The sequence below is a fragment of the Schistocerca gregaria genome, chromosome 5 (assembly GCF_023897955.1).
Source record: "Schistocerca gregaria isolate iqSchGreg1 chromosome 5, iqSchGreg1.2, whole genome shotgun sequence".
Lineage (NCBI taxonomy): Eukaryota > Metazoa > Arthropoda > Insecta > Orthoptera > Acrididae > Schistocerca > Schistocerca gregaria.
This window is the reverse complement of record NC_064924.1, coordinates 477,174,423-477,199,939: the sequence shown is the minus strand read 5'-3', so window position 1 is coordinate 477,199,939 and position 25,517 is coordinate 477,174,423. Positions and strand designations below refer to the sequence as shown.

Here is a 25,517-nt window from a genome sequence, read left to right as displayed (position 1 = left end):
TACACAGCGCGTGGCGGAGGATATTTCGTACCACCATAAGTGATTATTTGTCGTATTCTATTCGCGAACTGTGCAAGAGAAAATTAATTTGTCTGTATGCCTTCAAGTCTCTCTTATTTTATTCGCTGGAGTCCTATGCGGCACAGAGGCCTACAGTGGTGATAGGACAATCGTTGCACAGCCTTCCTCCAATACCAGGTTTCTAAATTTACTCGACAAGGTTTCGTGACAACCACGTCGCCTTTGTTCCAAAGACGTTCAGTTACGTTCCCGGAGCACCTCTAAAAAAATGGCTCTAAGCACTATGGGACTTAACATCTGCCGTTGAAATGAATCTCTAATTCGTTCTTCTTCAGTCGAAATGTCTACTCGATATTGGCTCTGAACGCTGGAGCAGTAATCTAGAACTAGTTACTCGTTGCAGATGCTCCGCTCTTTCGCATAACCCTTCCAACGAATCGACATTTTTCATCCTCCTTCCCTAATACTGATATCACGTTTTCGTTCCATTTCAATCTGAGTCTTAGCATTTTCCTGTATACTGAATTGACGTGACAGGATCAAAAAGACTACAAGTAATCATGTAATCTAACACTACAGACTTCCTTCTTCGTTATGACCACTGTATTATATCTTTTCGGATTAAAGATAGCTGCCACTCATCCCATCCGAGTAATTCAGCATTTCGGTACCGTCCGTCAGCGAACAGTCTATCCGCATCGTTCAGTCATTTGTTCGGAGTCTCTTACAGTAGCAAGACCTGACTCTGAATGAGATCCCTCAATATATCAGAGAACAGAATAACAGCACCGGCATTAAAAGAAAGTCAATGGAATACCTACTACAGCTACAACGACGTCTGCACTGGTTCTTGTACGCTCTCGTGAATCCCGTAAAACCAAGTATCCTACTTTCCAACCAGACCATCCTCATTTCACAAAACTCAGGGAATAGGCTGTCTAAAAAAATGTCTCTTGTCTTACAACTCACTATCAGAAAATTTCACTTCTGTACACCAATAAACACATTCTACGTCTGTTACTACCACATCATCATCAAGACAATCGTCATCATACATTATTATTATTATTATTATTATTATTATTATTATCATCAGCAGCAGCAGCGGAACCGTTAGTATTATTGCTAGTATGTCTCAGAATTATTATTGACACTGCCCTTAGATATATTCAAATCATTTTTAAGTCTATGAATACCATTTCATTACTATTTATCATATTAAAATTATCATCTTTCTTAAGGAACTGTGACGTAAAAATACTGTCTGTGATAAATAGAGGTCCGATGTAAGACTGGGCCAGAATTCCTTTATTTGATCAGGTTAAAAAAAATGATGTACTGAGAACATTAGAACGACTATCACGTAACGCCTCCTTTACGCTCACACGATGTCGTATTCGATTATGTTGACCGTTTGCAGTCGATTTTAGCACACGGATTTCTATTAGACCAAAATGATTAGATCAAATCATATATCTGATTAAAGACTCCGTTAGATATTACTTGGAAGAATAGGTTTTGCTCATTTCAGTCTGATTACAGTGTACAGATTCTCTGAAATCTTGTTACGTTAGATGGAGTGCTGTTCAAGCCTGTCACAAAAAATGACTCGGCAACACATGCTCTCACACCAGAACAATTCCTGGAGATACACTTAACTTCTCTAACTGTCTATATACAGGCCACAAGGTGCACATGTACCAGCAGAAGAATGTAACGTACTCCCCATAACGATGTATAAGAAGTTGCAACAATGCCGATAATGCAAGCAGAGAGATACAAGTAACCTTGTTGTTCAGGATTCAATGTTCCAGGAGACAACACTATCTTTACAAAACGCAAAAGGTGCGTTGGTACCCAGACCCAAGTTTCGCCTCATCTACGAACCACCATAGCTTCTACGCATTATGTAAGGTCGCCGCTAGGTCCTCCATACGACCGCTGCTCCTGGAGAAATCATTTATCATCCGAAGTATTGATCAGATACGACCTTCGTCCTCTTTTGATAGCTTACCGCCGGAAATCGAAGGTTACATCGCAAGTCACTCCCCCAGCACGCCGGTGCAGCTCCTGGAGCGCTGGAAACAACCAGCGCTGTATATAGGCATATATACACCTACGCTGCATAACTTTTCCAGAGGACCCTTCCGCGGACGACATTTTAAAGATACGTTGTTCCTTTTTCGGTCAGTTGCAGACCTTGGGGTAATTTTATGAAATTACAATTAAATGAACACCCTTAGCTGCTTACAGGCGTTGACATACGTCAACGGGGACAGATGAAAATGTGTGCCCCGACCGGGACTCGAACCCGGGATCTCCTGCTTACATGGCAGACGCTCTATCCATCTGAGCCACCGAGGAGACAGAGGATAGCGCGACTGCAGGGATTTATCTCTGGCACGCCTCCCACGAAACCCACATTCTCAACGTATTGTCCCGCACTACATTCGTAGTGCCCCCGCCCATTATACCCATTGCTCGCGGCGCGTTGACGATTCCCGTGAGTTCGGGCACTGTTTGTGCACAGAAGAAGAAGATGGTCAAGTGGCCGATGAGCCTTTTATATATATATATATATATATATATATATATATATATATATATATATATATATATATATTGTTCGAATTTTATTTTCGCGTCCTTCCGAGCAGAGGTGTGACGTCACGTGTTTTGAAAACTCGAGGGCAATTTGCCATTGTCGGTTGCTCTCGTCCGCTGTTGTCCTAACCCCATAGTGGAAGAATAGTACATATTTTCTTAAGCACCGAAATCCAGATAACATTCAGTCTCAGACCCTTCTCTTTCCGATGAAAATTACTGCAGTGTTTAGTAATCTCTATGGCCACTCTGTGTAGCCTTTCATAATATTCGCTTGTTTCTTACCAGACAGAATCCGGTTGTCTCCTGGCTGCGAAGCATATAGTGCAACAGCTGATTTGTCTCCCCCTCCCCATCATTTTTACATTTGCCCCTCTACTGTTCTACAGAGTTTCGCAAAAAGACCTCCCGAATTTCAACAAGTAGCTGCATACAAAGATACAGACAAAACATTTTTATCTGTGAACAACAAATAATATGTCATTATCTCATTTTACATTAGCTGATTTTAAAAAAAATATGTCCGGTAAATGGCGTTCTCCACTGTTGACACATTGACGGAGTCTTTTCCGGAAGTTGTCCATAGTTCTTCGTTCAATATCCAGTGCAATGGCAGTCACATCTTCGGTAATTGTCTCTCTAAGTGCTTGCAGAGTTGTGGGGCGATGTTTGTACACTTGAGCCTTTAAGTGTCCCCAAAGAAAAAAAAATCACTTTGTGGGCCAGGCGATGTCTTCTCTTAAAGAGAGATGAAATCTATGACGCAACTCGCTCAAAATTTATGCCGAGAAGTGAGAGCTGTGACTCCGTCTTTATCGAACCAGACTTCTCCCTCTTCGTGGTCCCCAAGATACTCGGATGAAGGTCTGTGTCATGTGACAGCAGCGATCTGAATTAACAATTACCGTTACGCCAACTTCTTGGAAAACACCAAATTCAGCAACGACGCACCACACTGTCGCACGACGGCTGTGAAGTTCCTGGACGGTTTCTGCAACCCCATAGCGGAAATTTTGTTTTTTTACAGTACCTGACAGGTGGAAGCGGGCTTCATCAGAAGAAAGCAAAACAGCACCACGGGGAATGGGTAACCATCATTTTCAGAATGAGATTTTCACTCTGCAGCGGAGTGTGCGCTGATATGAAACTTCCAGGCAGATTAAAACTGTGCGCCCGAACGAGACTCGAACTCGGGACCTTTGCCTTTCGCGGGCAAGTGCTCTTCCAACTGCTTCGGTAGCTCAGTTGATAAACCACTTGCCCGCGAAAGGCAAAGGTCCCGAGTTCGAGTCTCGGTCGGGCACACAGTTTTAATCTGCCAGGAAGTTTCAACCATCATTTTGTATGGACGCATGTGGTCATCTCTGAACAGGATTATTCTTAAATTCCAGGGCAGCTACTTGTGTAAATGCTGAACGCTTCGGAGATTGCAGGACAGACACTTCCACACGTTGTTACAGTCAGAGGTCTGCAGCAGCTTTTCTTTTCAGCGCAGAACCCAATGTTCTCATGTTTCATACCAAAATTCTATAGTTTTTCCATCACAAACAGAATCATATCGGCTAAATTCGAACTGAATGCAAAATTCTCGCTGAGTAGTAATTACAGAATCATCACTCAGAATGTATTCCTCCACAACAAAGGCAAGATGTTCACCTAGCCAAGATATTGCTACTTCTAAAAATTACCGATCGATACCCCCTCCACATCAGTATGTCCACCACAACTCAGACAGCGACTTCTCCATGTACGGGAGGTCTTTCTGCTGGACTCTGTAGTTCTTTTCAGATCGTTCTTTTAGTAGTACCCACCTACGCGTCGCCACAAGCACAACGTATCCTGTAAACTTCTGCTTCATACGGTTCAAATCGCTCTGAGCACTATGGGACTTAACTTCTGAGATCATCAGTCCCCTAGAATTTACAACTACTTAAACCTAACTAAGGACATCACACACATCCATGCCCGAGGCAGGATTCGAACCTGCGACCGTAGCGGTCGCGCGGTTCCAGACCGTAGCGCCTAGAACCGCTCGGCCACACTAAACTCCTGCTCTTTTCCGGTATTCCCAGAGATCTGTCAACATCATTGGCCGATCCTTAGTGTTCCTGTACATTCCGGGTGAGTTTGTAGATTGCTCCGATATTCCGTTTCGTCAATTTCTTTTCTATGTGGCTATTAACGTCTTTAATGAACGGCAGGAAAACCTTGAATTTTGCAGACTCCGATGATTCTCCATAATCTTTTCGTGGGCGTCTTAACGCTCCGCTTATCTCAGCGGACGAATATCAAATCTTCCAGATAGCTCCTGTTGACAGATGTTATTCACTCTAGCTTTTTAACAACACACCACTTTTGTCGTGGGTGCTGATTTGACTGTGACTGTGAGACAATATTTAAACAGTTCTGCTATTTTAACAGAAAAAATCGGATTCCGCTGTTCCAGATGTTGGAGTTGGCCAGTGGCGCTCAGACTGTGGCTGTGGCTCGGTGATTCGCTTAAATTCACTTTCAGTTTCGTCAAATCTGTCGGCGATGGTCTTCCTGGAGTCTTGCCTAACGATATAATGTGGTATGTTGTCGCACCATCTCTCACATAGAGGTGTCTTGTCGTTGGAAACGCAGTGTGGCTAGGGCCTCCCGTCGGATAGACCGTTCGCCGGGTGCAAGTCCTTCGAGCTGACGCCACTTTGGCAGCTTGCGTGTCGATGGGGATGAAATAATGATGATTAGGACAAAACAACACCCTGTCCCTGAGCGGAGAAAATCTCCGCCCCAGCCGCGAATAGAACCCGGGCCGTTAGTTACGACATTCCGCCGCGCTGACTAGGGGCGGACCATCTTATAGTTAACGGTACAGCAATTCGGAAGTTCCACGATCTCGTTATACGTGATGCCGTGACGCGCTAAGTCTAACGTGCGTCAGCGGGCAGATTGTAACGAGACAAACTTTGCACAACGGATTAGCGAGGACCCGTTTATCAGTGAACCTGTATCTTCTCTCGGCAATACCACACATTTGTAAATTTACACGTGTGAAAAAACTGCATACTGGCATCACGCGCGGATCCAGGGTTCCTTGCCGGCCGGAGTGGCCGAGCGGTTCTAGGCGCTACAGTCTGGAGCCGCGCGACCGCTACGGTCGCAGGTTCGAATCCTGCCTTGGGGATGGATGTGTGTGATGTCCTTAGGTTCGTTAGGTTTACGTAGTTCTAAGTTATGGAGGGAAAAATGACTCTGAGCACTATGGGACTTAACATCTGTGGTCATCAGTCCCCTAGAACTTAGAACTACTTAAACCTAACTAACCTAAGGACATCACACACATCCATACCCGAGGCAGGATTCGAACCTGCGACCGTAGCAGTCGCGCGGTTCCGGACTGAGCGCCTGAACCGGTAGGCCACCGCGGCCTGCTAAGTTCTGGGGGACTGATGACCTTAGAAGGTAAGTCCCATAGTACTCAGAGCCATTTGAACCAACTACGTCACGAGACGAATTCGTCGCCTGGCATCGGTAGGTTCGGTTGGCCCGTCGCGTGGGCTGCGGAGGGCGAGGCCGCCGCAGTGGGGCCTGCGCCAGCTGCGCGGCCGTGTTCCGCATTCCCTGCCGGAGGCTGGCTCCGGGTCCAGGCGAGCGCAACGGGACGCTACGCCGCAGAGCGGCGCACGGCCTTCTGGGAATACGTGTGCGTCTGGTCGGTCGCTAGCCGCGAGCGGGGTCCTTTCTGGGTCACCGGCACCTAATCGGAAACTGTCTGGCCTGCTCGACAATCTGCATACGCGGAGTTGTAACCGGCTACCTTGCCTCCTTGAGAAGGCGGAAAGAAGATGGAGAACGCAAATACAGTCGCAATAACCTATCACTTCGCAGCAGGAAGTCAACTCAGTAACCTGAAGTTAACCGAGCAGTGCTTTTTAATTCCTGTTTTATTTTCTGTTGGTGGGAAGGGCAAAGCTACACAGAGGTGCTCTAACGTAAATTTCAAAAGTTGAGTGCATAACGCAGTGGATCAATGACGTTATGTTGCATAGTTAATTGAATGTCGGACTTCTTTGCTGCGATACTGCAGGTTCACCGATGCACAGTAAAACAGCTGGTAATTTTCTAATCAGTATTTGGTTCACGCCAATGGACAGACCGACTCCACTTCAGTACTTTTGCGTTTCTTTCACGAGAAACTGATACAACAAATTAATACGTCCGGGTTGTTAAGTTGGCAACGACCTTGCCGCAGTGGCTACACCGGTTCCCGTGAGATCACTTAAGTTAAGCGCCGTCGTGCGTGGTCGGCACTTGGATGGGTGACCATCCAGGCCGCCATGTGCTGTTGCCATTTTTCGGGGTGCACTCAGCCTCGTGGTGCCATTTGAGGAGCTACTCGACCGAATAGTAGCGGCTTCGGTCAAGAACACCATCGTAACGACCGGGAGAGCGGTGTGCTGACTAAGTTAGTAAATCTGAAAGGTATTAATATAAATATACGTAAATGTATTCATGGTCCTTAAGAGCTAACAAGAGAAATGCCTATCTTTTATCACCACATAAAGTCTTATAAATACTTACTAACATTTCTGGACTTTCTTGTCTATTCATTTCACACACACACACACACCACGTGCACACAACGCAAGGTTAGGCAGCTAAGACAGGTCACCCCAATTACATCTACATATATACTCCGCTATCCGCCAAGCGGTGTGTGGCGAAGGGCACTATTCGCGCTAAAGTCATACTGGTTTTTATGAGCGAGTTTTTGAGTACCAAAATATGTGCCACAAATGGCTGTATTTTTTTATTACGTTGAGTTAGAATCTTAAAATTTTAACAGTGCCAAGGGACCCGACATCCGTGTGTGATATAAATTTGAACTCGACACGCTAAACTGTTCCAGCGAAAAATGGTCATAACGTACCAACATACAAATGGACAGACGGATAAAAAAAAGTCTAAAAATATTTTCTGCGTTACATAATTGCAAATTAACAACCTTCTGAATTTTTTTCCTTTACTTGTACTGCGAAAGCTTGCTTCTTGTCAAATTTCATGATTCTATGTCAACAGGAAGTGTGCTCCAGGTTTTGATGAGTGAGATCAAAATATGACATGCTTGGCCGTATCTTTTGACTGCATTGACTTAGGAGCTTAAAATTTTTACGCCACCAAGAAACCAAAGACCTTACGTTCCTGAGAAAATGAGTTCTTAACTGTCAGACACAGACACACACACACACACACACACACACACACACACACACACACACAGAGAGAGAGAGAGAGAGAGAGAGAGAGAGAGAGAGGAACAACAACCCGACCCTTTAGGGGATCCGTTTCTACAGATTGAGGCAAGGAACCCTAAAGAGTATTTACCATCCCATAGTCGGAGGTTCGAGTCCTCCCTCGGGCATGGATGTATGTGTTTTCCTTAGCGTAAGTTAGATTAAGTAGTGTGTAAGCCTAAGGGAGCGATGACCTCAGCAGTTTGGTTCCATAGTTCTTACCACAAACTTCCAATTTACATTATTTGCCAGGTAGTTTCTCGTAGAAGCAATGTTACGAAATATCCCCTGCTGTACACTAAATAGTGGGTATGTAAGCACACGCAGATGCCAAGTTAATACTCTAATCAAGTATGACGTAATAATTGGCACTACGGCACTAATGTATGCTACCTCGGACACATTTTGAATTATTTTTTCTTTGTGGTTCGTCATTATCATGAACGGTAAGCCGCTTCATACATGTACTCCGTGTTTTACACAATTGGCTGTTCACGTCCGCGATTTCGCGTAGCACAATACTTCGACCGCACTCCGGACACTTTCAGCCTGCTTCGCCGAACTCGGACATGTACCCAGAAGCGCCCCGCTGTAACTGCCACCCTGCAAACTTCGATCGCTAAAACTTGGCCAGCACACGAGAATAGAGTTTTATTTCGAGTGCTGCTGAGGTCAGCCAGTAAGTCCAGCCGCAATGGCCACTAAAGCCCTTGCGTGTCCAGCAGGAGTCGGTTATCGCGACGACACTTAACCGTATATGCCAACACAAGCAGTTGCGGGTTAGTCCAATGGTGTTGCTTGTTTACGGCGGTTGTCGTTCGTTCTTTCGGCACCGGTAAAGATGGAATCATCATACTCATTAGTACAATAAATTACCACTAGAAAGGCACGGCGGAAACGCGGTGACATACAAAAGCTACTATTTATGGGAATTTCTTCTTTGTATCCACTTTCTTTCTACATCTACATATATACTCCGCTAGCCACCAAGTGGTGTGTGGCGGAGGGCACAATTCGATCTAAAGTCATAGTTTCTCCATTCTGTTCCACTCGCGGTATGCGCAGGGTAAAACGACTGTCTGGACGCCTCAGTACGAGCTCTAATTTGCTTTATCTTTGAATGGTAATCACTGCGCGATTTGAAAGTTAGTGGTAATAATATATGCTCTACATCCTCGATGAAGATCGGATTTCGGAATTTAGTGAGCAGCCCCTTCCGTTTAGCGCGCCGTCTATCTGCAAGTGTGTCCCACTTCAAACTTTCTATGAGATTTGTAACGCTCTCGCGATGGCTAAATGTTAGTCACGAATCTAGTCTCAATCACTTGAATCAGATCCAACTGGTAAGGGTCCCATACAGACGATCAGTACTCTAGGACTTTTCACTATTGTAAGCTATTTCCTTTGTTGGAGGACTGCATCGCTTCAGGATTCTACCAACAAACGGGAATCTAGAGTTCGCCTTACCCGTTACTTGTGTAATCTGATCGTTGCACTTGAGGTCATTTCGAATAGTCAAACCCAGATACTTGACGGATGTTACCGCTTCCAAAGACTGACCATTTATATTTAGTACTCGTACATTAATGGGGATTTTCCCCTTGTTATACGCAGTAGGTTACACTTACTAATATTGAGAGATAACTGCCAGTCGTTACATCACGCATTTATTTTCTGAAAATTCTCATTGATTTGTTCACAACTTTGAGGCTCTATTCACTACATCAAATCTAAATGACGTTCTGTCTAATTCTTGTGTTCATTTAGCGACGATACTTTCCCACTGACAACCACCTCGCCAGTGAACAATCTGATAATGCCTATTAACCTATTTGTTAAACGTTTGTTTATAATGAGAACATTAGCGGTCCTACTATATCAACTTGGGGCTTTTCCGATGTTAATTTAATTTATGTTTAAAATTTGCCGTCTAGGATAAGGTACGGGGTGATGGACAAACATATGGAAACACCAAAAAGAACACATTACCATGCCCGGGGGCGATGTAGGAAAATCGTTAACACTCAAAGTTCCAATCGACTCGGAATGGATAAAAACAGATCGAGTGTCAACGGAATCTTATGCCACTCTTCCTTCAAAATAGTCGCACTTTCAGGTAACGATGTTAGAGGTAGATAGCGATCACACACTCTTATCTCCAAAGTAGACCACAAAGACTGAATGGTATTGACATCTGGTGACCATAGCGACCATGGGAGGTGCGACAGTTTATCCTCCTGATCACAAATCCATCCTTGACGATGCGAGCAGTGTTACAGGGGCTCTACTCTTCGAACAGAGCATCACCACTGGGGAACAACCATCGTAACATGGAATGGATCTGATCAGCCAAAACGGTCACATAATTCTTTGCAGTAATGGGACCATACGGAGTAGCCATGGAGGAGGAGAACTCCGTCCTCAGGCCACAATTGGCCCATCGGGGCCATCCGACCGCCGTGTCATCCTCAGTTGAGGATACGGATAGGAGGGGCGTGTGGTCAGCACACCGCTCTCCCGGTCGTTATGATGGTTTTCTTTGACCGGAACCGCTACTATTCAGTCGAGGAGCTCCTCAATTGGCATCACGAGGCTGAGTGCACCCCAAAAAATTGCAACAGCGCAGGGCGGCTGAATGGTCACCCATCCAAGTGCCGGCCACGCCCGACAGCGCTGAACTCCGATGATCTCACGGGAACTGGAGTATCCACTGAGGCAAGGCCGTTGCCGGAGTAGCCATGAGGCCCAGCGAATACCAAGGTATAGCTGCCCAAATCGTCACCAAACCTCCCTAAGTTTCACTCATTGGACGTAGACTCGGCCGGAAGCTGGAAACAGTGTGACGCAAATCATCCGACAAATGACTTTCCAGCACCGCCTTCTGCTGTTACGGGAATTTGTTCACTGATGTGTGGTTTTGGAATTGCAACTCGCCCTGTAGTTCCCTGTTTACGGGGCTCGATTCGTGTTGTTCTGGTGCTGACAGGTTTCGCAAATACGACATTCAGTCCTGCAGTGACTTTTTCAGCTGCCGTCCTCTTATTTTTGGTCACAATCGTCGTCAATGGCTGACCGTCACGATCAGTCAAACATACACTTCCGACCGCGTAGCTGCGTGGTCTATGGCGCCTTGTTACGGTTCGCGCGGTTCCCCTCGTCGGAGGTTCGAGTCCTCCCTCGGGCATGGGTGTGTCTATTCTCCTTATCCTAAGTTAGATTAAGCAGTGTGTAAGCCTAGGGACCGATTGCCTTAGCAGTTTGGTCCCATAGGAACTTAATAGCAACTCGTCCGCTTTGTGACCGTTCCAAAAGTGGTTCAAATGGCTCTGAGCACTAGGGGACTTAAAATCGGAGGTCATCAGTCCCCTAGAACTTGGAACTACTTAAATCTAACTAACCTAAGGACATGACACACATCCATGCCCCAGGCAGGATTCGAACCTGCGACGTAGCAGTCGCGCGGTTCCGGACTGAAGTGCCTAGAACCGCTCGGCCACCGCGACCGGCTGTGACCGTTCCCTGTAAGCGGTATAAATCTTCGGTACGGTGCCTCTTGAAATACCAGACACTACTTTGGTTACGGTATCGCCCACCATATGAGCACCATCAACTTGCCAGCGTTCGAATTCACTCAGCTCTGACACAATTAATGTAGCGAGGATATTGCACACGTGCCAGTCGTTGTCGAACACCTATCGACGCAACTTGCAGGTTTGGCTAGCACCGGCATTTATATTCAAGCGTGCATTTCTCGCCATGTTTCTATATTTCTGTCCAAACTCTTCACTTCCAACCCTAATACTCTATAAGGAAATGCAGTGCATTTATTGCAGAACGATCCAGTCACGTAGCTTATTTTGATACGAAACGCAAGATATAAACCTAGCACATTACTTCACTCATGTTGAGCTCGAAGCGGCGATCTGTAGTGATTACGTAGGAGAAGAAAACTTCTTAGCCGAGATCGCTATAATTTTTTTTTTTTTTGTTATAGATAACCGGTTTCGGAAAAACTACGTTACCAACTTCAGAGCTGTAATAAAGTTAGAAGAGGTGCTGTAACTGTCATACATGTGCCGGCTACTTCAGTACTTTCAACTCAACGCTGCTGCATGTAGACCGCTAGCTACAGTGGCGTAATAAAACGATTTATTTAGGGATGCCTCTAAACATTCTTTTATTAATTATTCTGGCTTTTTCCGCGTCTGTGGCGTATCCTATGGGTTATTCCAGTTTCCATCTATAGTGGATAACCTTTTTGTAAGTTGTATTAAGACAGATACCATATTCCTAGGCGTTGAGTTATATATTAGTCCGTAACTTATATTAACATAATGCAATGAATGAGCTTCCATAGGTTTGTGAGTGAGGATTACATTTTGGTTTCTAATGTTCAACATTCTTTGTCTACAGGCGTCCTTCTACTCAGTCTAAGACGCGGACTGAAATTATTTTTATCTTCCGTTGGTGTCCCACGTAGTATTCATGGCCCTGATATAGGCTATCACATCGGCTGATTTTTAGGTGCACTAAATATGATGCCTCAGCGTGTAAAAATCGCTACAGGATCGCTTCCTTGTCCGTTCGTCCGTCCGTTCGCTTGTCTGTCAAGAACTCATTTTCTCAGGAACAGATAGACGAATCAAGTTCAGATTTTTGTCATATATTACGGTCTTTGGTTTCTTGCTGGCGTAAAAAATTTAAGCTTCTAAGTCTAAGCGATCAAAAGATACGGCTATGTACGTCACATATTTTGATACTTGGAGCTCATCAAAACCCATAGGATCCTTCCCGTGGACCTAGATTCATGAAATTTGGCAAGAAGCAAGATTTAACAGCACAAGTAACGGAAAAAATTGGAAAATTTTTAATTTGAATTATATAGCACGAAAAAATAGTTTTGGTCATTTTTTTATCCGTCTGTCCGTTTGTGAAGTCCATTTTTCTGTGGAACACAATACTTAGCGGTATTCTGTCATTAAGAAATTATGAAAAGTATTTATAAACATTTCACAGATGGTTCAGATGGCTCTGAGCACTATGGGACTCAACTTCTAAGGTCATTAGACCCTAGAACTTAGAACTAGTTAAACCTAACTAACCTAAGGACATCACACACATCCATGCCCGAGGCAGGATTCGAACCTGCGACCGTAGCAGTCGCGCGGTTCCGGACTCAGCGCCTAAAACATTTCACAATTTTTTATATATATATATCTGGAATCATGTTTGTTTTTAAATTACGTATTTGACTTTTACTGATAGAATGTGTGTACTACAGCGACACCTGTTGCGCTTGTGATCAGTTCGTTTCATGCGTTGGCTACTGATAGTCTTGCGGCGCCCTAGTAGGCATGACATGTTATGTAACGGGAATGATGTTTCGGTGAACTGTGATTTACATACTAATTTTAATGCTGACGTGTCAATGCATCGCTCATTTCACGTTTTATGGAAATACAATGGCAAGATTTTGTGTGTAGCTAGCACGAGTTGTTTGTTAATAACCTGCACACTTCACGTTTTCACCTCCGTGTATCTGATACGTATACACAGTACTTCACCGAACTCCATCGGACAGCGGAGTTCGTGGGAAGCGACGGCACGTGTGTTTGGCGTCCACCCGGCCCGTGTGTCACCAGGCACGCAACGGAGAGGGGATATGACGCTCAGCACGCCAAAGCAGGCTGACTTCGCAGCAGTCCTCGGCTGATCCTTCGGCCAGTTAGCGTGCTACCGAAATAACTTCATTCTACAACCACCTTAAGATGCTTAGAGAATATAATATGTACTTGTGAACCCGGCAATGCTTCGCAGTTGCTAAATACACTCCTGGAAATGGAAAAAAGAACACATTGACACCGGTGTGTCAGACCCACCATACTTGCTCCGGACACTGTGAGAGGGCTGTACAAGCAATGATCACACGCACGGCACAGCGGACACACCAGGAACCGCGGTGTTGGCCGTCGAATGACGCTAGCTGCGCTGCATTTGGGCACCGCCGCCGTCAGTGTCAGCCAGTTTGCCGTGGCATACGGAGCTCCATCGCAGTCTTTAACACTGGTAGCATGCCGCGACAGCGTGGACGTGAACCTTATGTGCAGTTGACGGACTTTGAGTGAGGGCGTATAGTGGGCATGCGGGAGGCCGGGTGGACGTACCGCCGAATTGCTCAACACGTGGGGCGTGAGGTCTCCACAGTACATCGATGTTGTCGCCAGTGGTCGGCGGAAGGTGCACGTGCCCGTCGACCTGGGACCGGACCGCAGCGACGCACGGATGCACGCCAAGACCGTAGGATCCTACGCAGTGCCGTAGGGGACCACACCGCCACTTCCCAGCAAATTAGAGACACTGTTGCTCCTGGGGTATCGGCAAGGACCATTCGTAACCGTCTCCATGAAGCTGGGCTACGGTCCCGCACACCGTGAGGCCGTCTTCCGCTCACGCCCCACCATCGTGCAGCCCGCCTCCAGTGGTGTCGCGACAGGCGTGAATGGAGGGACGAATGGAGACGTGTCGTCTTCAGCGATGAGAGTCGCTTCTGCCTTGGTGCCAATGATGGTCGTATGCGTGTTTGGCGCCATGCAGGTGAGCGCCACAATCAGGATTGCATACGACCGAGGCACACAGGGCCAACACCCGGCATCATGGTGTGGGGAGCAATCTCCTACACTGGCCGTACACCTCTGGTGATCGTCGAGGGGACACTGAATAGTGCACGGTACATCCAAACCGTCATCGAACCCATCGTTCTACCATTCCTAGACCAGCAAGGGAACTTGCTGTTCCAACGGGACAATGCACGTCCGCATGTATCCCGTGCCACCCAACGTGCTCTAGAAGGTGTAAGTCAACTACCCTGGCCAGCAAGATCTCCGGATCTGTCCCCCATTGAGCATGTTTGGGACTGGATGAAGCGTCGTCTCACGCGGTCTGCACGTCCAGTACGAACGCTGGTCCAACTGAGGCGCCAGGTGGAAATGGCATGGCAAGACGTTCCACAGGACTACATCCAGCATCTCTACGATCGTCTCCATGGGAGAATAGCAGCCTTCATTGCTGCGAAAGGTGGATATACACTGTACTAGTGCCGACATTGTGCATGCTCTGTTGCCTGTGTCTATGTGCCTGTGGTTCTGTCAGTGTGATCATGTGATGTATCTGACCCCAGGAACGTGTCTATAAAGTTTCCCCTTCCTGGGACAATGAATTCACGGTGTTCTTATTTCAATTTCCAGGAGTGTATGTTCGGAACTGGATATACGCCCTGATCTCCTTCTCCCCCCTCTCTATGTCCGTTCTCTTCTCTACCTTCCTTTTTTTCCTCCTCCTTCCCTCTCTCGTCCACTACCGACTCCCCACTACTCTCTGTCCATCTCTTCTGCATATCTGTCTTCACCTCCTCTTCACTCCTCTCCCTGTGTATTTTCTCGCAGCCCCTCTCTACATCAATTTACCAACCCTCCCTCCTCTTCGTCCGCTTCCTCTTTCTCCCTCTCGCTGACCTTGAGCCTTGTCTACTGTTATAGTCAAAGAAACCTGGATTATGAACTGAAGTCGCTTACAATAAATGGAGAAATCAGTTGAGATCATTGGTATATGAGGTATGAGAGACTTCTTTACATGCTGGATCTGTGAGGATACTAGCTTCAATGACAGTATTTTGCATAGTTTTAACCTGCACACGGAAAGGATTCAAAAGTTTCATACGATTCAGATTCTGTAATAGTACTTCAATAATAAGCCCACAGCCAAAAATACAACTTTCCTGTTAAAAACCGACTCTGAGGAAGAAAACAAAACAGAACAGAGATGTGTATAATATTGTTTAAAATAATATATAATGAGAAGGAATGTGTATAAGACAAACAATTTGTCTAATGATTTGAATTCCATACTACTACAGCTGAAACTGGAAAGAAAAAGAAAAACAAATCTAAACAGCACAGTTTCACAGCACCAAAATAGCACATCATTTCCTTCCTTGTAGTCGGTTTCAACAGAAACTATATATATTACAGCCCATGTCTGTCCAGTTGTTTATTAGATTATCGTGTGCAAATTGGCAGTAACTAAATCAAGAAATTTTGGAGATTTCTGCTACCATTGTTTTATCTGTATATATTGAAAACATGTATCCCATGTCTGTCCAAACGTTTATAATATCAATGTTTAAAGATTGGAAGTAAATCGGCCAAGATCTTTTCGAGGTTTTTGCTAATAACGTTGCCCCACTGCAGAGTGTCTATATAATTACATGCCATATACATTAAAAATATGTAGCCTTTGTTTGTCCATCGGTTTATTAGAGTATCGTGTAAAAATTTGAAGTAAATTGATCAAGAGCTTTTCGAAAGTTTTGTTAACAACATATATGCTTTTGTATTCGTCCAAACGTTTATTACAGTAACGCGTAAAATTTGAAGTAAATCGGTCAAGTACTTTCTGAGATTTTTGGTAACAGTATCTCCACTTTGTATATAAGATGTATATATTAAAAATCCATTGACAGAAAAGAAACCATAACACCAAGAAGGAGTTGTACGACATAATCGAAAGTTCCTGAAGATGGTATGAGAGTATCATACTGCAAGAAGAATTTGACAGTGGATTGATAGATTCAAGCTGAAACAAGCACCGCATTTCCTCACAATTATATAAGTCTACTTTAAATCCACGCTGTGACGGTCGTGAGCGTTAGTTACCTTTGAGATAGGACTCGGCGAGTTGATATTAGACAAGAATTTTTGAGACTGGACTCGGTGAGTTGATGTTAGTCAAGAACGCCTTAAGGCAACAAAGACACCATTATCAACGCCTCACTGAGTTTGGACGAGGTCGTGTAACAGGGCTACGCGAAGCTGGATGTTCCTTCTGATATATTACAGAAAGACTTCGCAGGAATGTAGTCACAGATTACTGATGATTAAAGTATCTTTTATGTGTACCTGATTTGTTTATTAAACTTATGGAAAAATGCTACGAACAAATGCACCGATCCAGTATAAAGATTGTTGTAGTTGCAAATCGTGACACAGAACTAATTGAGGTGGTTCCTGTGTGTGTAATTCTAAGATTATCCTTATTTTTTCTCTATCTAACTAGAAGGATCGTCTCTGCAGCCTCTGTATTTGGTGCAGAAGGACTCGGACTGGATTCCTGGTACCTACTCAGAATTTTCTGATACACTTCTGGCCTTTAAAATTGCTACACCACGAAGATAAGGCGCTACAGATGCGAAATTAAACCGAAGAAGACGCTGTGATATGCAAATGATTAGCTTTTCAGAGCATTCACACAAGGTTGGCGCCGGTGGCGACACCTACAACGTGCTGACATAAGGAAAGTTTTCAACCGATTTCTAATACACAAACAGCAGTTGACCGGTGTTGCCTGGTGAAACGTTGTTGCGATGCCTCGTGTAAGGAGGAGAAATGCGTACCATCACGCCGACTTTGATAAAGGTTGGATTGTAGCCTATGGTGATTGCGGTTTATCGTATCGTGGCATGGATGCTCGCGTTGGTCGAGATCCAATGACTGTTAGCAGAATGTGGAATCGGCGGGTTCAGGAGAGTTATTACCGTGCTGCATCCCAACGGCCAAGCAGTCGAGATGACAGGCATCTTATCCACATGGCTCTAACGGATCGTGCAGCCACGACTCGATCCCTGAGTCATCAGATGGGGACGTTCGCAAGACAACAACCATCTGCACGAACAGTTCGACGACGTTTGCAGAAGCATGGACTATCAGCTCGGAGACCATGGCTGCGGTTACCCTTGATCCTGCATCAGAGACAGGAGTTCCTGCGATGGTGTACTCAACGACGAACCTGGGTGCACGAATGGCAAAACGTCATCTTTTCGGATGAATCCAGGTTCTGTTTACAGCATCATGATGGTCGCATCCATGTTTGGCGCTATCGCAGTAAACGCACATTGGAAGTGTGTATTCGTGGGCTCTGAGCACTATGGGACTTAACATGTGTGGTCATCAGTCCCCTAGACCTTAGAACTACTTAAACCTAACTAAGCTTAAGACATCACACATATCCATGCCCGAGGCAGGATTCGAACCTGCGACCGTAGCGGTCACGCAGTTCCAGACTGAAGCGCCTAGAACCGAACGACCACACAAGCCGGCTGCGTGTATTCGTCATCGCCATATTGGCCTATCAGCCGGCGTCATGGTATGGGGTGTCATTGGTTACACGTCTCGGTCATCTCTTGTTCGCGTTGACGGTACTTTGAACAGTGGACGTTACATTGCAGTTGTGTTACGACCCGTGGCTCTACCCATCATACGATCCCTGCGAAACCCTACATTTCAGCAAGATAATGCACGACCGCAAGTTGCAGGTGCTGTACGGGCCTTTCTGGATACAGAAAATGTTCGACTGCTGCCCTGGCCAGCATATTCTCCAGATCTCTCACCAATTGAAAACTTCTCGTCAATGGTGGCCGAGCATCTGGCTCGTCACAATTCGCCAGTCACTACTCTTGATGAACTGCGGTATCGTGTTGAAGCTGCATGGGCAGCTGTCTGTACCTGTACGCACCATCCAAGCTCTGTTTGACTCAATGCCCAGGCGTATCAAGGCCGTTATTACAGCCAGAGGTGGTTGTTCTGGGTACTGATTTCTCAGGATCTATGCACCCAATTTGTGTGAAAATGTAATCACATGCCAGTTCTAGTATATTTGTCCAATGAATACCCCTTTATCATTTGCATTTCTTCTTGGTGTAGCAATATTAATGGCCAGTACTGTATATGGAAGTTTGGAAGGGGGTTCTCTCAGCGTCGTGATGTCAGATGAGGAGCTAAGAACCAGGGGCATCATCAGGTTCCATCTGCTGGCAGTAACGGCTGGAGAGATGGGGCACATACTAATCATGCGTCCAACGATCATAGAAAGCTCCTCACTGCCTGGTGGGCGGCAGTCTTTCAGGCGGAACAGGCCTAAAGCCTAATCCGTTGGTGATAGTCTCTTCTGTACAGGGTGACATTTTTTCCACCGTGTAAAAGCTCTAGGGAGTGATCGACGGTTGAAATCCGGTGAACGAGCAACCCATGTTACTGGACCGCAGCGATCGACCAGGGAAGACACGACTGAGATGTGCTCCGACGTTAACGGCGAAGTGGGCTGGAGCACCATCATGTAGAGGCCACATAACCCTTCAAATCGTCAATGGCACTTGTTCCAGCAACGGAGGCACAGTTACTCCGGCCTGTTAAGTTACGTGAAAGGAAGACTGGACCGAAAATACGGCCGCCAATTATTCCGGCCCATACATTTCGGTTGCACCGATGTGATAATTCGCTGTCACCATACCATGGGGATTCGGCATACTATCCCACCGATTACTGTTATGAAAGTCGAAGATATCACTCTGCATAATGGTGGCCTCATCTGTGAGAATGATGGATGACACAAATCCCGAAACCGTAGTTACCTGGCGAAGAAACCAGAGACAAAACTGCTCCCTATGTGGAAAATCTGTCGCTAGTAGGCCCTGCGCACGCGGTAAGTGATAACGACAATACCCACTGTCACGGAGAATGTTCCACACGGTCGCCTCGCTTACCCTGTACTGGCGGGCCAACTGCCTGGTACTGACACGGCGGTCACCTTCCACAGTAGTTCCCTCCAAGTCTGGTGTCCGAATATTTCGGGTACAGCCTTCATGATCCCCTGCTTCCTGAAACGACCCTGTCTCAGACAAACGGCGGAACAGTGTTTCACACATTGAACGCTGTAACTGTGATCGGCGGAGATAGGTCTCCTGATACAACCTTGCTGCCCGCCGACCATTGCCATTTACCTTTCCGTAAGTGAACACCAGACGGCAAACTCTCGATTCGAATGCAGAACCATTGCGTACAACACGGTATCACATCCACTACAAGTAGAGTGGGCAAGAGAAGTGACTCGGCCGGTGGTTTTGGCCGTGCGGTTCTAGCCGCTTCAGTCTGGAAACGCGCGACCGCTGCGGTCACAGGTTCGAATCCTGCATCGGGCATGGATGTGTGTGATGTCCTTAGGTTAGTTAGGTTTAAGTAGTTCTAAGTTCTAGGGGACTGATGACCACAGATGTTAAGTCCCATAGTGCTTAGAGCCATTTGAACCAATTGAATTACTGTGCTGCTGGTCCCGGCGGAGGTTCGAGTCCTCCCTCGGGCATGGGTGTGAGTGTGTTTGTCCTTGGGATAACTTAGGTTAAGTAGTGTGTAAGCTTGGGGACTGATGACCTTAGCAGTTGAGTCCCATAAGATTTCACACACATTTGAACCATTTGAAGTGACTCCGACACAACATTACCAATTATGGCAAAAGGGCGCTAGGGTATGATCTATGAGGAACAGTACCACCCTCTAGGAGGAAACCATGCGTACTGCAACCGTGGCTGTGTGCCACAGTGTGTACTAGACCGTAGTCTCTGTAATAAAGTATGATAGAATAAAAGGTCTCTAGCATGGGGACCATGCATGTCCGGACATAAGTTCATTACATCTTTTTTTTCCGTATACTCTCATCGATCAATCTCTAGAGTTCGTACACGGTGGAAAAAATCGTCCCTTTCATTTGGAAGACAGAAAACGTACCTAGCCCCAGGCGGTTTACAGCCCCTCTGCAGAAGACAATACGTGTATATTATTCAAATGCTGTCTGAACTACATTGTTTTTAACCAGTTTTGACAGACTGAGTGAGCCTCAGTCGGTTTACACATTACCGATGTCAACAGATTGTCTTGCACCCGTCGACTGATTGTTTATCACATATCTTTGTTACTTATTATCAGCCGCGCGGGATTAGCTGAGAGGTCTAAGGCGCTACAGTCATGGACTGTGCGGCTGGTCCCGGCGGAGGTTCGACTCCTCCTTCGGGCATGGGTGTGTGTGTTTGTCCTTAGCAGTTAGGTCCCATAAGATTTCACACACACACACACACACACACACACACACACACACACGCACACCACACACACGTACATGCCCAAGGGAGGACTCAAACCTCCGGCGGAAGTTGCCACGCAGCCCATGACAGGACGCCTCAAACCGCGAGGCCACTCCGCGCGGCATTTCTTAGTTATAAACCGTTCGTTATAGAACTACGAGCGTATTTGGCGAAGTAGCTGTACCACACGAAAAAAGGAACAGGAATCTCCCACTATTCACATAGCCGCTGAAGAACTGCGTATTGCAGGTGACAAGGATGAGAGGTAAAATCAACACCGAAAAATAATTCAATAGCTTTATGGAACCCGTCGTTGTCGTGAGACCCTTCAGAGAAACATTTCTTCGATGAAATCTGTGGCAGCCTCGTCTTCCCTCTTTAATATTCATGACCCTTCGCTGTTGACACATACCACTGCTTCTGAACTGAGAAACAGCAACTTGATCGAAGTGTCCCAAATGCTCCAGGAACATCGTACCGGTAGCAGGAGAGCCGAACGGCATTCGGGCGCATGACGCGTCATGTTTCCGCTGTGCACACACCCAGCGATCATGCGTCCGGCGTAAACATGATTGACCGACACGCCATATCGACCGCCGTTGCAGCGTCGAGGGGAAGTTATCGAACCAACGAACGCTACGCACCCGACGCACCCTGCAGGGAGAAAGCGCCCGTGTCTCGGAGTTCCTTGTGAAGGGTTCCCGGTGGCTGCCGGGGTCGATGGTCGAATCTTCCCGTACTGCCGTTTAGTGACAAAACCGCAAGCTTAGCGAGTATCCGACCAAATCCGATACTGGATTCAAGGCTTCCTTGCAAATACAACTCAGCACATCGGTATCGCCGGCCCTTGTGACCGAGCGGTTCTAGGCGCTTCAGTCCGGAACCGCGCTGCTACTACAGTCGCAGGTTCGACTCCTGACTCGGACATGGATGTGTGTGATGTTCTTAGGTTAGTTAAGTTTAAGTAGTTCCAAGTTCTAGGGGACTGATGACCTCAGATGTTAAGTCCCATAGTACTTAGAACCATTTGAACATCGGTATTAACGGAAGAAAATCGGCAGATGTAATAAAGATCATTTCCGGCGTACCTACAGGAAGTGTGGCAGGCCGTTGATATTTAAAATGTATATATATATAACCAAGTAAAAAGCGTCGGAAGGTCTTTAATTCGCAGAGAATGCAGTTGTCTATAAGAAAGGAGCAACGCCAGAAGACAGTAACGATTTGCCGAGGGTCCTTCAGGAGGAGGAGAAGGAGGAGGACGAGATTAGTGTTTAATGTACCGTCGACAACGCGGTCATTATAGACGAAGCAAAAGCATCTTGAACCTAAACTTACTTCCTTCTTCCTGTCAGACAACCAGCTAACCACAGAGATACGGGTAACCCATAGCCCATCGTAGCATCCGAACATATAATTTTTTTTTTTTCAGTTATACAGTTTACAGCTGTAGGTGACAGTCAAATTAAATACCATTAAGAGCATTACGAGCAACAGAAATCTGAAACTTTGTAATACAGACATAACCAAATCGTCCACTAAAACACACCATGAACCATTAAAAACATCGCGATTATACACAGGATGGCGTTTTCTAGTGCCTCGAAAATTGCATATTTAGTTTCTAAATCATGCCCTCCAAAGAAAGACTTCATGATACTGGTGTCAGATGGAAAAAACAGTATTTCACTCAGCATCACTTGAAAGCAATGAAATGCGTTTCCCACAGTAGAAGCTAGAGGTAAACGTAAATGTCATGTGACTAGGGCCTCCCGTCGGATAGACCGTTCGCCGGGTGCAAGTCTTTCGATTTGACGCCACTTCGGTGGCTTACACGTTGATGGGGATGATGATTAGGACAACACAACACCCAGTCCCTCAGCGGAGAAAATCTCCGACCCAGCTGGGAATCGAATCCGGGCCCTTAGGACTGACATTCTGTCACGCTGACCACTCAAATACCGGGGACAGACAAAGCTAGAGGTAAAACAGCAGTATACAATGTTCGTATTTGTATTTTCAAAACCCAATTTATAAAACTAGAATTCTAAGAGCAAGGAAATAATAGTTTAGTAATCTGGTGAAAGAAACGAAAATAGGCATAGTTAATGCTTCAAGAATATTCCAGCAAAAGAAAATCAATAAGAATTAGATAGCTGTGATGAAAAGAACACAATCTACGATCGTTATACATGAGCTTACACGAAAGCAAAAATACTGAAGAAGTTGTTGATTACAACAGAAGACATAGATGCTGCAGATCTCTGTTCCAGAATTAACAATGAAGCACCAACTGCAAGACGGAAGGGGCACGAAAACGCCGCGCCGCCGTATTTAAGCAACCATTTGCGTTGTTAACCTGGAGTAATTTAGAAAAGCATGGAAAACCTATCAGGATGACTAAAGATACGAACCTCTTTTTTATACCAGCCAATACATCAACGTCCCTCACCCTCTGTCCCGAGACGAGAGAAATCGACTAGCCGACTTTTCTTCGATCAATTCGCAGGTGGAGCAAGAAAGAGATGTAACAACTACGCGGACCTCTCTCCCCACATACTAAACTATGGCTTGAGGAGTACTTACAGGGTGTTTCAAAAATGACCGATATATTTGAAACGGCAATACAAACTAAACGAGCAGCGATGGAAATACACCGTTTGTTGCAATATGCTTGGGACAACAGTACATTTTCAGGCAGACAAACTTTCGAAATTACAGTAGTTACAATTGTCAACAGCAGATGGCGCTGCGGTCTGGGAAACTCTATAGTACGATATTTTCCACATATCCACCATGCTTAGCAATAATATGGCGTAGTCTCTGAATGAAATTACCCGAAACCTTTGACATCGTGTCTGGCGGAATGGCTTCACATGCAGATGAGATGTACTGCTACAACTGTTCAATTGTTTCTGGATTCTGGCGGTACACCTGGTCTTTCAAGACTCCCCACAGTAAGAAGTCACAGGGATTCATGTCTGGCGAATAGGGAAGCCAATCCACGCCGCCTCCTGTATGTTTCGGATAGCCCAAAGCAATCACACGATCATCGAAATATTCATTCAAGAAATTAAAGACCTCGGGCGTGCGATGTGGCCGGGCACCATCTTGCATAAACCACGAGGTGTTCGCAGTGTCGTCTAAGGCAGTTTGTACCGCTACAAATTCACGAAGAATGTCCAGATAGCGTGATGCAGTAATCGTTTAGGATCTGAAAAATGGGCCAATGATTCCTTTGGAAGAAATGGCGGCCCAGACCAGTACTTTTTGAGGATGCAGGGACGATAGGACTACAACATGGGGCTTTTCGGTTCCCCATATGCGCCAGTTCTGTTTATTGACGAAGCCGTCCAGGTAAAAATAAGCTTCGTCAGTAAACCAAATGCTGCCCACATGCATATCGCTGTCATCAATCCTGTGCACTATATCGTTAGCGAATGTCTCTTGTGCAGCAATGGTAGTGGCGCTGAGGGGTTGCCGCGTTTGAATTTTGTATGGATAGAGGTGTAAACTCTGGAGCATGAGACGATACGTGGACGTTGGCGTCATTTGGACCGCAGCTGCAACACGGCGAACGGAAACCCGAGGCCGCTGTTTGATCACCTGCTGCACTAGCAGCGCGTTGCCCTCTGTGGTTGCCGTACGCGGTAGCCCTAACTTTCCAGCACGTTCATCCGTCACGTTCCCAGTCCGTTGAAATTTTTCAAACAGACTGTATCGCTTTTCGGTCCTTTGGTTACATTAAACCTCCGTTGAAAACTTCGTCTTGTTGCAATAACACTGTGTTCTAGGCGGTGGAATTCCAACACCAGAAAAATCCTCTGTTCTAAGGAATAAACCATGTTGTCCACAGCACACTTGCACGTTGTGAACAGCACACGCTTACAGCAGAAAGACGACGTACAGAATGGCGCACCCACAGACTGCGTTGTCTTCTATATCTTTCACATCACTTGCAGCGCCATCTGTTGTTGAAAATTGTAACTACTGTAATTTCGAAAGTTTGTCCGCCTGAAAATGTTTTGTTGTCCCAAGCATATTCCAACAAACGGTGTATTTCTATCGCTGCTCGTTTAGTTTTTATTGCCGTTTCGAATATACCGGTCATTTTTGAAACACCCTGTATGTACGAGGAGTAGTCAAAGTTTTCGCAAACACCTCGAAAGATAAAGTTATGCAATTATTTTGTAGCTGTTTGCAGGAGCACATCTGCAGTCGTGGTACGAATTGAAATCCCGACGCCACACACAGTAGCACCGTTAGGGGAGTCAGTATAGCGCATCCCACTGATATCGCGAGGTAACTCGTTTTCTGAATTTGAAGGAGAACAACGGTACAACAGTCCATGCCGATTTGGCTGAAGCGTACGTCAACAGTGCACCATCACGTGGTACAGTAAGTGGCGCAGATGCCTCCAGTGCGGTCAAACAAGTCTGAATGACGAAAAACGGACTGGCAGACCAACTCTCAGTGAAGAACTGGTAACTGTATGGGGCGCCCCTGACGCTGAAAAACCGGCGTATCACAGTTTAGGCGACAGAGGAGAAAGTGGAAATCAGTCATGGATCAGTTTAATATCTTGCACTACAGTTCGAACATGACAAAAGTGGCGGCCCAGTAGGTTTCGGGACTGCTCACACCTATTC

At 45.9% G+C, this 25,517-nt stretch overlaps 1 protein-coding gene and 1 non-coding gene across 2 annotated transcripts in view; both read right to left on the bottom strand.

The window, feature by feature from the left end:
* LOC126271871 (ras-related protein Rab-23) overlaps positions 1-25,517 on the bottom strand; it is a 442,999-nt gene that overhangs the window by 176,173 nt on the left and 241,309 nt on the right. The window lies entirely within an intron of this gene.
* Positions 2,312-2,385, bottom strand: Trnat-ugu (transfer RNA threonine (anticodon UGU)). The gene has a single exon. It is a non-coding gene; the product is annotated as a tRNA-Thr (tRNA).